Source organism: Dipodomys merriami, unplaced genomic scaffold (genome assembly GCF_024711535.1).
Source record: "Dipodomys merriami isolate MVZ:Mamm:240054 unplaced genomic scaffold, mDipMer1.0.p SCAF_7, whole genome shotgun sequence".
In the NCBI taxonomy this organism is placed as follows: Eukaryota; Metazoa; Chordata; class Mammalia; order Rodentia; family Heteromyidae; genus Dipodomys; species Dipodomys merriami.
In genome coordinates, this window is record NW_027206290.1 from 19,338,582 (window position 1) to 19,350,567 (window position 11,986).

The window sequence follows — 11,986 nt, forward strand, 5'->3', positions numbered from 1 at the left end:
GCCTTGGGTTTGATTCCTCAGCATCACTTAAGCAGAAAAACCTGGAAATGGTGCTGTGTTCACCTTGAGCTGAAGAGCTGAGAGACAGTGCCCAGGCCCAGAGTTCAAGCTCCAAGACCTACTCAAAAAAAAAAAAAAAAAAAGCCGGAAGTTGCTCTGTGACTTAAATGGTAGAGCACTAGCTTTGATCACAAAGAGACTCAGAGACAGCATCCAGGCCCTGAGTTCAAGCCCTGTAACCAACAACAACAATAAAAAATGAACAATGTAAAGGAAGTGGTGCTGTGGCTCAAGTGGTAAACCGCTCGCCTTGAGCTAAAGAGCTGAGGGACAGCGCTCAGGCCCAGAGTTCAGGCCCCATGACTAAAAAATAAATAAATAAAGTCCAAAAAGGAGAAGTTTATGGGTTTCTTCTGAATCTGTAGAAAATAGTGATGACACAACAGGTGGATCACACATGTAAGACCTAGCTACTCAGGAAGATGAGGATGGCCTTTCAAAGCTAGCCCAGGAGCCGGGCACTGGTGGCTCACGCCTGTTATCCTAGCTACTCAGGAGGCTGAGATCTGAGGATCACGGTTCAAAGCCAGCCCAGTAAGCAAAGTCCATGAGGCTCTTATCTCCAATAAACCACTAGAAAATCGGAAGTGGCGCTGTGGCTCAAATAGTAGAGCACTTGCCTTGAGCTGAAGAGCACTGGAACAGCACCCAAGCCCAGAGTTCAAGCCCCATGACCGACCAAAGACAAAAAAAAAAAAAAAAAAAAACACAACAAAGCCAGCCCAGGAAGGAAAGTCCCTGAGACTTTTTGTTGTTGGTCCTGGGGCCTGAACTCTGGGCCTGGGCGCTGTCCTGCGGCGAACGCCTTCTCGGCCAGCGAGAAAAAACGACCACCACACCAGGAGTCTTCTCAGATCACGCTTTATTGGAGAGCCTTTCAATTGATGGGAGAGCTTGAGCGGGAGAGTGCGTGCACCCGAAACATGGCCGCTTATATAGGGAATAGGGACACGGGTCGGTCTATCATTGGTCGTCTGCCTTTCACCGTCACCAGGTGCCACGGGATTGGCTGGGGACTCTACGTGGCTCGCGCATGCGCAAAGCCCAGGACCCACCGTCCCGCCAAGCACCGCCTGAAATGGAGTGGTTACCTCAAAGCTGCAAGGGAGTGGGCGCCATCTTGTAATGGCGTTTACCCTGGCTCCCTACAGTTCCCCCTTTTTTGTTTTTTGGCAACAGGTAAGAGTAGAGGTTGGGCCTCTGTCTAAAACATTAAGACCTTGCACTGGCCTTCGCCTGAGGGGCGCCTTCCCCAGTGATGACCAGGCCTGTCCGATGCCTTTTTTGCAGAGGTGGGATCTTGGGCATCAACCCACTTGCAACCCAGCATGCTCTTCTTGAGGAGATGGTACCCTCAAGTGCAGTGCACTTGCCTCGCACCCTGTCCCAAATTGCAAATTGCATACCTGTCCCGGTGCAATGGGATGCCCTAATCCCTCGGGGTGCTAAGGCTATGCAGGATGGTAAGGCTTAATTGCCTCTCAGGGCCGACAGCCACATCTGGGGTGAGGATCCACTCTCCAAAGTGGCTAATGCTTGCAAGATAACAACCTTGTCCCTTCTGGTTTGGGCTCGAAGGCGACAGACCAACCATAGGCAGACCACACATCCTCCCAAGCAGCAGGCTAAAAACATTCCGACTCCCACCCGCTCTTTGAAAAAGGACACCGCAGAGGCCCAGTCAGTAAATTGTAACAGCCCACAGCATCATTGGTTTAACAGCCCACAGCATCATAGGTTTAGCTATCACAGGGATTGCTATTAGCACTGTTGCTAACAGCAGGAAGATCAGCTGCATCAGGAGACGAGTGGATGGCATCTTCATTTTGCGGGTCTTCTTTTTCAAGAGGGGGTTCTTCTGCAGTCTCCACCAGCCTGGTCAGTCTCGTTGGCACCCAGTGAGGTACTTCTTGACTCTGTGGAAAAACACAGGAGAGCTCCCCTGGATCTCATTATTACCGGATCCGGTCCATACCATTTATTATTAATAACATCCTTCCACATAACCATGTCTTTAGTATCCATGGGGTCTCTTGTCATATGCCGATCTGCGGCAGACTGATCGTTGTCATTTAGAATTAAAAAATTAAGGGTAAAGAGCGCAAGAGAAAGTCTTTCCCTGGGGGACGCTGATTCAGCAATTCCCCCTTTTTGTTTTTGAAGCATTTCTTTTATGCTTCTATTAGCTCTTTCCACTATACCTTGTCCTTGAGGATTGTAGGGCAATCCGGTGGTGTGGGCAACCTGCATTTGTGCGCAAAAGGCGCGAAAACCATGGGAAGTATAAGCAGGGCCATTATCCGTCTTGAGTCTAAGGGGTTTTCCCCAAGCTGCCCAAGCTTCTAAGCAGTGTATTTTGACATGAGACACCTTTTCTCCTGCCAGAGGTGTGGCATGAATGACACCGGAAAAGGTATCGATAGACACATGTAAATATTTCAACTTACCAAATTCTGTCAGATGAGTAACATCCATTTGCCACAGGGCGTTTGGTCTCAACCCCCTGGGGTTTACCCCCACATGGGGAGGATGAAGAAAGGTAACACAAAATTTACAGGCTTTTAACCAAGCTTCTAGGCTTTGAGTTCTTACTGGGGTAATTGCCCTCTGACATTCCTTGGTGCTTTGTTCAAAAATGATTTGTTGTACAAATGGCATGGCTGTCTCCAGATTTCCTAACACCCGCTCGGCTGTCTCTAGCATACGGGCAACAAAATCAGAAAATGGCTCATTAGGGGCCTGCATGATTTTTGTTAGATTGCCAGCCGTCTCTCCCTTGTTTGGGAGGGCCCACCAGGACTTGTAAAAGATCTCGTTTACCTGGCGGTATACTTCAAAGGGATATCCTGTCTGGTCTACTGTGTAGGGTCCCTGCCCGAGAAGCATATCTACGGTCCAGTCCGCGTGCCCGTCACGGACATTTTGTCTGTATTGGGCTTGAGCCTTGTCTTGAACAATAGACCGGAAATCGAGGAACTGCCCATGATTAAGACAGGTACGGGCTACCTCAAACCAGTCCGTGGGCGTCATAGCATTGACGGTCAGTCTTCGGAGCAGGGCAGTGGTATAATTAGCCGTCACTCCATAAGTCCGGACTGCCTCAACTAAATCCTTAAGCTGGAAGTAGGAAACCGGCTCAAAATTTCTTTCATTAGTAATTGGATTTTCAAAAACTGGAAAAGCGGCCGCCAGCCGGGACCAGGTGCTTCCTTTTATAAAGTGACTCCGCCCCGAGGGCGGGCACAGCGGGGGGGCCGATGGGTGAGGGCCAGCTCCGTTTCCTCTTCCTGGCTGCTGCGGTACTCCCACCCCTAGGGGGCGCCACCCCCCATATCTGTCTGCCTCATACTCAGCCGCAGCCTCTTCTAAGTCTTCACTATCAGCTGGATCGAGCTGCTCTCCCTCCTCCTCTAACATTTCTTCCTCTGAGTCACTCACAAGATCACTGCATTCTTGGTCCCGCCCTTCCACATGTAGGGCTGAGAACCGGTTTGCTTTTAAAGAAGGGCATAGGGGTCTCCTTGAGACCCCCTCTTCCCTAAGACCCTTCTCCTTTTGTGAGGGCTGCAGTCCCTCCTGCTTTAATTCTTTAGGATCCTTTTGTCTTTTTTCCCTTTTTCTTTTAGGCCTATTTTCCTCCCCTTTACTGGATGCTGACTCTGATAGACTATCCTGATGCCGTGTTAGTACTTTGCATCCTTCCTGGATTAAATCAAACCCTCCCTCCTCGAGGCAAGTGCGCACCATCAAAAAGACAAGCCACAAAGGAAGAAGCAATGCAAGCAACCAATAAATATCTAAATCTACAGTGAACAGCATACCGGGGGATACTTACCGTCGTCCCCTCTCCGCGTGTTGAGTTCTGGCTCCTGTTCGGCCTCTCGCGTGGGTCCCGGTTTCGGCACCACTTGCGGCGAATGCCTCCTCGGCCAGCGAGAAAAAAACGACCACCACACCAGGAGTCTTCTCAGATCACGCTTTACTGGAGAGCCTTTTAATTGATGGGAGAGCTTGAGCGCGAGAGCGCGTGCACCCGAAACATGGCCGCTTATATAGGGAATAGGGACACGGGTCGGTCTATCATTGGTCGTCTGCCTTTCACCGTCACCAGGTGCCACGGGATTGGCTGGGGACTCTACCGTCCCGCCAAGCACCGCCTGAAATGGAGTGGTTACCTCAAAGCTGCAAGGGAGTGGGCGCCATCTTGTAATGGCGTTTACCCTGGCTCCCTACACTGTCCCTCAGCTCTTCAGTTCAAGGCTAGCACTCTACCGCTTGAGCCACAGCCCCACTTCCAGCTTTTTCTGCTTATGTGGTGCTGAAGAATCGAACCCAGGGCCTCATGCATGCAAGGCAAGTGCTCTACCACTGAGTCACCTTCCCAGCCTCCTCCCCCAAAGACTTTTCATCTCCAATTAATTACACACACACACACACACATACACACACACACACACACACACACACACACACAAATGTAGTGATGACACAAAGGCAAGAGTGCAAGTTCCTGTCCCGCTAGAAAGTATATGAGCATGGGCATCAGGTAACTGTGCTTAGGAATATGTCCTGGACTACTTCTCAACTTTAGTAACTGTGGGCAGGGTGGACACAGCGACTGCTCTCTTGATCCTGACAGCATCCTCTGGTGTCTGAACAGTTTTCTCTGAATGGTTCCTGAGCACGGCGATAATCTTTGTCCCTTGTGGCTGGGATGAGATGGCCCAGTTGGATCCCACATTGGAAAGTGGTGACAGATTATGTGGGAATTATTATGTGCTGGTAATGTAGCTTGGTAAGCACTTGGTTTGGGAATGATCAGAAAGCATGGATGCCTGGCATTGGGGGGAGGCAGGGAGGTTTGAACAACTGCAAATACTAGCTTTCTTTGCTACACTTAAACCCCTGAGCCCTTTGGACCCCCAGTACCCAGCACCCTCATATTGCTCAAGGCCCTGGCAACGAGCCCAGGCTGCTCTGGTGGGCATGAAGCTTGTGTTAGCCCGGCACTCCTTCTCCCTTCTTCTAAGCCTTGAAGGAAATATGCACGACTTCAGTATTGCGCTGCTTCAATGCCTCTTCTCAAGCTCTCTCTCTGCCTTATTTCTCTAAGGGCTCTTGAATCTTACTCATTTCTGAATCTCCATTACTTTACAGACTGGTATGCAGCAGAATTGCAATGAATATTTATTATTTGAATTCTTAAAAAATTATCTTTCAGGGCTGGGAAGGTGGCTCAGTGGTAGAGCACTTGCCTTGCATGCTCTAGGCCCTGGGTTCGATTCCTCAGCACCACATAAGCAAAAAGAAAAAAGCCGGAAGTGGCGCTGTGGCTCAAGTGGTAGAGCACTAGCCTTGAGCTGAAGAGCTGAGGGACAGCGCCCAGGCCCAGAGTTCAGGCCCCACGATTGGACCCAAAAAAAAAAAACACAAAAAAAAAAACAAAAAAAAAATTATCTTTCAGTAGTTGTACAAAGGGGTTTCAAGTTAACATATCAATTTATAAGTACAATGCATCTTGATCAATGTCACCTTTTCCATTGCTCTCCCCCATCTTTCCCAACCCCATCTATGCAATACATGTTTTTTTTTAATTTTTTTATTGTAAAGATACTATACAGAGGGTTACAGTTACATGAGTGAGGTAATGAGTACACTTCCTCTTGAACATTGTTACCCCCTCCATTGTTTTCCCCCTACCATCCCCTCCCTCCCTCCCTTCCCCAGGTTCTTTTTTTTTTTTTTTTTGATTGTGTGCAATACATGTTTTAAACAAAACAATGAATGGTATTAGTCTTCCAACAACATTAATTACTCTATGTCTAAGGCACCCATGACACTTTCTCTCTCTCTCTCTCTTTTTTTTTTTTGGGTCCGGTCGTGGGCGCTGTCCCTCAGCTCTTCAGCTCAAGGCTAGTGCTCTACCACTTGAGCCATAGCACCAATTCCGGCTTTTTCTTTTTGCTTATGTGGTGCTAAGGAATCGAACCCAGGGTCTCAGGCATCCAAGGCAAGCGCTCTACCACTGAGCCACCTTCCCACCCCGACACTTTCTCTCTTTTATGATGGTATGACTTCCAACCTGTACAGCAATTTGTTTGTGTGCAATGGGGGCTATGGATGGGCAGGAACTACTTAACATTGAGCAGAGAGCTTTGAGTATAATCAGCACACAATTAATATTTAATGCAGCTGAGCAAAAGTTTTTTTGGAAAACAAAAGGATCTAATTAGTCAGTATGAGAAATAAATGTATGTATGCTAACTCAGATGCAGGACTATAAATAGGTCTTTATTTCTACCCTACTGTCTCCCTAGAGCTAACAGGGGGTAGGTATTCTGAGGTCTCAGCCTGCTGATTTCTGTACATGGGGCTAGCAGCCAGAGCAACTCAATCAACTGGCTCTTTCGGTCTCTCCCTCAGGCCTCCCCTCCAGCTAATGGTAATTTTCACTTTCACATTACATATATATATGTGTGTATGTGTGTGTGTATACTACATATATATGTACACCACACACACACACACACACACACACACACACACACACACACACACACACACACACACGCCTAGGAAGTCAGAAGGTTACTTCAGTTTAAACACTAACTCAAGTGCAAAGTCAAGAATAGATCTGCCTCAGCCAAGCCGGGCGCTGGTGGCTCACGCCTGTAATCCTAGCTACTCAGGAGGCTGAGATCTGAGGATCGCGGTTCAAAGCCAGCCCGGGCAGGAGAGACAGTGAGACTCCTATCTCCAATAAACCACCAGAAAACTGGAAGTGGCGCTGTAGCTCAAGTGGTAGAGCGCTTCTCTTGAGCTGAAGAGCTGAGGGACAGCGCCCATGCCCAGAGTTCCAAGCCCCACAACCGACTAAAAAAAAAAAAAAAAAAAAAAGATCTGCCTCAGCCAGGCATCAGTGGCTCATGCTTTTCAACCTAACTACTCAGGGGGCTGAGATCTGAGGATCGCAGGTCAAAGCCAGCCTAGGAAAGGTAAGTCCTTGAGACTCTTATCTCCAATTAAGCACTTTAAAAAAGCCTGAAGTAGAGCTCTGGCTTAAGTTGTAGAACACTAGCCTTGAGCAAAAAAAAGCTCAGGGAGAGGGCTAAGGTCCTGAGGTCAAGCCCCAAGACTAGCTCAGGTACACACAAGTCCACAGAAACCATGTGTTACAGCACGTATGTGTTATCTTAGCTACTCAGGAGGCTGAGATCTGAGGATCATGGTTCAAAGCTAGTCTGGGTAAGTAAGTCTGTGAAAGATTTTTTTTTTTGGTCGTTTGTGGGGCTTGAACTCTGGGCCTGAGTGTTGTCCCTGAGCTTTTCAGCTCAAGTCAAACATCTACCTCTTGAGTCACAGCACCATTTCCGGTTTTCTAGTAGTTAATTGGAGATAAGAGTCTCACGGACTTTCCTGCCCAGGCTGGCTTTGAACTGTGATCCTCAGGTCTCAGCCTTCTATGTAGCTAGGATTACAAGCATGAGTCACCAGTGCCTACTTCTGTGCTTCTGTGAGACTTTTATCTCAGATTAATCACCCACAAAAAAGCTAGAAATAGAGCTGTGACTAAAGTGGTAGAGCACTAACCTTGAGCAAAATAAGTGCCTAGCCTCTGAGTTCAAGCCCCAGTTCTCTCTCTCTCCCTTTTTCTCTCTCTCTCTCTTTCTCTCTCTGTCACACACACACACACACACACACACACACACACACACACACACACACACACACACACACACACACACACACACACACACACATCCACAGAGAAATAATTCAGAATTTATTTATTTCTTATTTTTTTGTCGGTTGTGGGGCTTGTACTCTGGGCTTGGGTGCTGTCCCTGCGCTCTTCAGCTCAAAGAGAGTGCTCTACCGCTTGAGCCACAGCACTTCCGGTTTTCTAGTGGTTTATTCGAGATAAAAGTCTCCCAGGCTGGCTTTGAACTGTGATCCTCAGATATCAGCCTCCTGAGTAGCTAGGATTACAGGCATGAGCCACCGGCGCCCGGCGTGATAATTCAGAATTGATGTGGTATTTGTGCTGTATGAAGCTTATCTGTTGGGTCAAGCTTGTCTTCTAAGATCAGTTCATGGTTCGAGATGGCTGCTCACCTCTCACTATCAAATATAGTTCCCAGCCAGGATGAAGAAGAAAGGGATGGAGGAGAAAGCTAAGGAAGATTCCTAAAGACAGCTCTATAACACTGATGGTTACACATCCTTTCCCTGAACCCAGTTACCAGGCCATAACTATCTGTAAGGCAGGCTGTGGAAATGTCTTTATTCTAAGTGGCCATGTAACTCACTAAAAATCTGAAGCATGGGGAGGAAAGGGGCACTGATACCATACCCTGGTGCCAAGAACAACTGGAAACCTTTGTTTGGCAACCTTTGGGTTGCCAAAAGGAGACTGCCACATGGTTCAGACAGAAGAGAGTTTATTAGGAGAACCAAACCTCCAGCCTGTACCAGATGTAGGTGCAGAGAGAGAATTTATGGAAGAGAGAGTTTTTTTTTGTTTTTCTTTTTTGGGTCCGGTTGTGGGGCCTGAACTCTGGGCCTGGGCGCTGTCCCTCAGCTCTTCAGCTCAAGGCTAGCGCTCTACCACTTGAGCCACAGCGCCACTTCTGGCTTTTTTTCTTTTTGCTTATGTGGTGCTGAAGAATCAAACCCAGGGCCTTAGGCATGCAAGGCAAGCGCTCTACCACTGAGCCACCTTCCCAACCCTGGGAGAGAGATTATATAGGGAAGGGTGAAGAGCAGGTATGGATGAAGCAGATGAGGAAGTGACCTCAAAGCTTGGGGGACCAATCATTGTCCAGAGGAAGCATGACAAGGGGCAGCTGAAGAAGTGGCCTTGGGGCTAGGAGTATGACATAGTGGTAGAGTGCTTACCTAGCATGCATGAAGCCCTGGGTTCAATTCCTCAGTACTACATAATCAGAAAAAGTTGGAAGTGGTGCTGTGATCAGGTGGTAGAGTGCTAGCCTTGAGCAAAAAAAGTTCAGGGACAGTGCCTAAAGTGACCTCAGAGCTTGGAGTCTTTTTGCTGACTCATAGTCAGGTGATTGACAGTTACAGGTGATTGTGGAACAGGTGATATCTGGTAGGGCTATCTGCTGTCCTTCAGGAAGAGGAAGTTGGGGGGGGAGTGTTCTCCCTGGAAGACCTTGGGCCTAACAAGCACAGGACACTTATCCTCAGGATGCTTCATTGCTGTAACAGAACTTGCTGTATCCAACCACTCCTAGTTTAACTTGACTAAAATAACTTTTTTAGCATGGGAAGTTATAATTACCATAACAATAAAATCACAAGGACCACGACAGACCACATACTAATCAAATGAGGTTAGTTGTGACTTTTAAGTTTCTGGTTTTGGGTTTGTTTTTTTTTTTTTTTTTTTTGCCTGTCCTGGGGGCTTGAATTCAGGGCCTGGGTGTTGTCTCTGAGATTTATACTCAAGGCTAGCATGCTATCCCTTGAGCTACAGCCAGATTTTATGCTTTTTTTTTTTTTTTTTTTTTTTTGAGATAGGATGAGAGTGTCACAGACTTTCCTGCCTAGGCCTGCTTCTAACTGTGGTCCTCAAATTTCAGCCTGATGAGTAGCTACAATTATAGACATGAGCCACCGGTACCCAGTTCAAATTGTGAAGTTGGTTTTTTTTGTTGTTGTTGGTTGTGGGGCTTGAACACTGGGCTTGGTTGCTGTCCCTGAGCTCTTCAGCTCAAGGCTAGCACTCTACCACTTGAGCCACAGTGCCACTTCCGACTTTTTCTTTTTTTTTTTTTTTTTTTGCCGGTCATGGGGCCTGAACTCTGGGGCTGGGCGCTGTCTCTCAGCTCTTCAGCTCAAGGCTAGCGCTCTACCACTGGAGCCACAGCACCACTTCTGGCTTTTTCTGTTTATGTGGTGCTGAGGAATCGAACCCAGGGCCTCATGCTTGCAAGGCATGCACTCTACCGCTGAGCTACCTTCCCAGCCCCACTTCCGACTTTTTCTGTGTATGTGGTACTTAGGAATCAAACCCAGGACTTCATGCATGCTAGTCAAGATCTGTACCACTAAGTTTTAAAACACAACAAATCAGAGATTAATTTTTGGGAACATTTGCATCTTAGGAAATGAATATAGGAAAATCAAATTAACAGTATTTGAAATAATCATTGTGAGTCAGTTGGTGGTTCTATTTCTGCCATCTAGTTAGTGGGTGTCAAATTAACTGCTGTTTTATTTTTAGTTATGTAAAATGTTTCACTCAGTATCTGTTCCCTGGCAGAGTACATTGATTGAAGCATACACTCAATATACTTGCCAAATCTTCAACAAAGATTAGCCCAAACTGGCAATTTAGTTTTTGGTACACACTGACATGTCATCTTTCAATTGCTGAAAGTCATGATGATCAATCAGACTTGGAACCAGGGCAACTTTTACTTTTCCATTTTTGACATTCTTCAAGCTTTTGCTGGAAAGAATTGTGTTCTGTAGCAGTGCTGTTCTGATGGTCTCCATGGAGTGCTGGCTGCACCCCAAAGCCCTGTCATACACAGAATCAACCTCAGGGAGAAAAGTACAGCCTTGAACACAGAGTAGGAAGCAGGCTGCCTAAATGCAGACAAATACAATCACATTGATGTACCTGAGGAAAGTTGAATAGGACAGAAGCAAAAATAAGTTGACTTTTTTTTTTTTGCGGGGGGGCCCGGTCGTGGGGCCTGAACTCTGGGCCTGGGCGCTGTCCTTCACCTCTTCAGCTCAAGGCTAGCACTCTACCACTTAAGCCACAGCACCGCTTCTGACTTCTTTCTTTTTTCTTATGTAGTGCTGAGGAATCCAACAAACCCAGGGCCTCATGCATGCAAGGCAAGCTCTCTACCAGTGAGCTACCTTCCCAGCCCAAGTTGACATTTTATAAACAAAAACCTGAGTGTATTTTAAGTTTGATCTCAGTTCCTATCATCACTCCTTGCTGGAATTGTTGAGAAAAATAGTTTTAGAAGTAGAAAAGAAGGGGCTGGGAAGGTGGCTAAGTGGTAGAGCACTTGCCTTGCATGCTCGAGGCCCTGGGTTCGATTCCTCAGCACCACATAAGAAAAAAGCTGGAAGTGGCGCTGTGGTTCAAGTGGTAGAGTGCTAGCCTTGAGCTGAAGAGCTGAGGGACAGCGCCCAGGCCCAGAGTTCAGGCCCCACGACCGGACCCAAAAACAAAAAAAAGAAGAAGAAGTAGAAAAGAATATAAAAGCAGGATGCCAGAGTGGCTCATGCCTGTAATCCTAGCTACTTAGGAGGCTAAGATTTGAGGATCCTGGTTCAAAGTCAACCCCGGCAAGAAAGTCTAGGAGAGCTTATCTCCAATTATCCACCAGGAAACTGGAAGTGGCACTGTGGCTCAAGTGGTAGAGCACTAGCCGTTAGCTAAAGAGCTGAGGGACAGTTCTCAGGCCCTGAGTTCAAACTCCATGACTGACAACAACAACAACAAAAAGTCACAAAACAGCTGAATGATATTGGGCAATATTATTATCATATTATTACTGGCCACTGGAGGGCGCTAAAACTCCAACATTCTTAGTCACTTTTCAAAGCAATGTCAAGATGTTTTTACATCTTTTTGTTTGTTGAGACTAAATTGAAAGTCTCCTGCATACTAGGCAGGAGTTTTACCATGAGTTAATCTCCACCCCAGGACAATTTCTCATCTGCTTTGCTTGTGTGTGTGTGTGTGTGTGTGTGTGTGTGTGTGTGTGTGTGTGTGTGTGTGTGTGTGTGTGTGTGTGTGTGTGTGTGTGTGTGTGTGTGTGTATGTATTGTGGGACTTGAACTCATGGCTTGGTACAGTCCCTGAGCTTTTTCTGCTCAAGGCTAGTGCTCTGTCACTTGGAGCCATACCTCTACTTCTCCCTTTTTGGTGATTAGT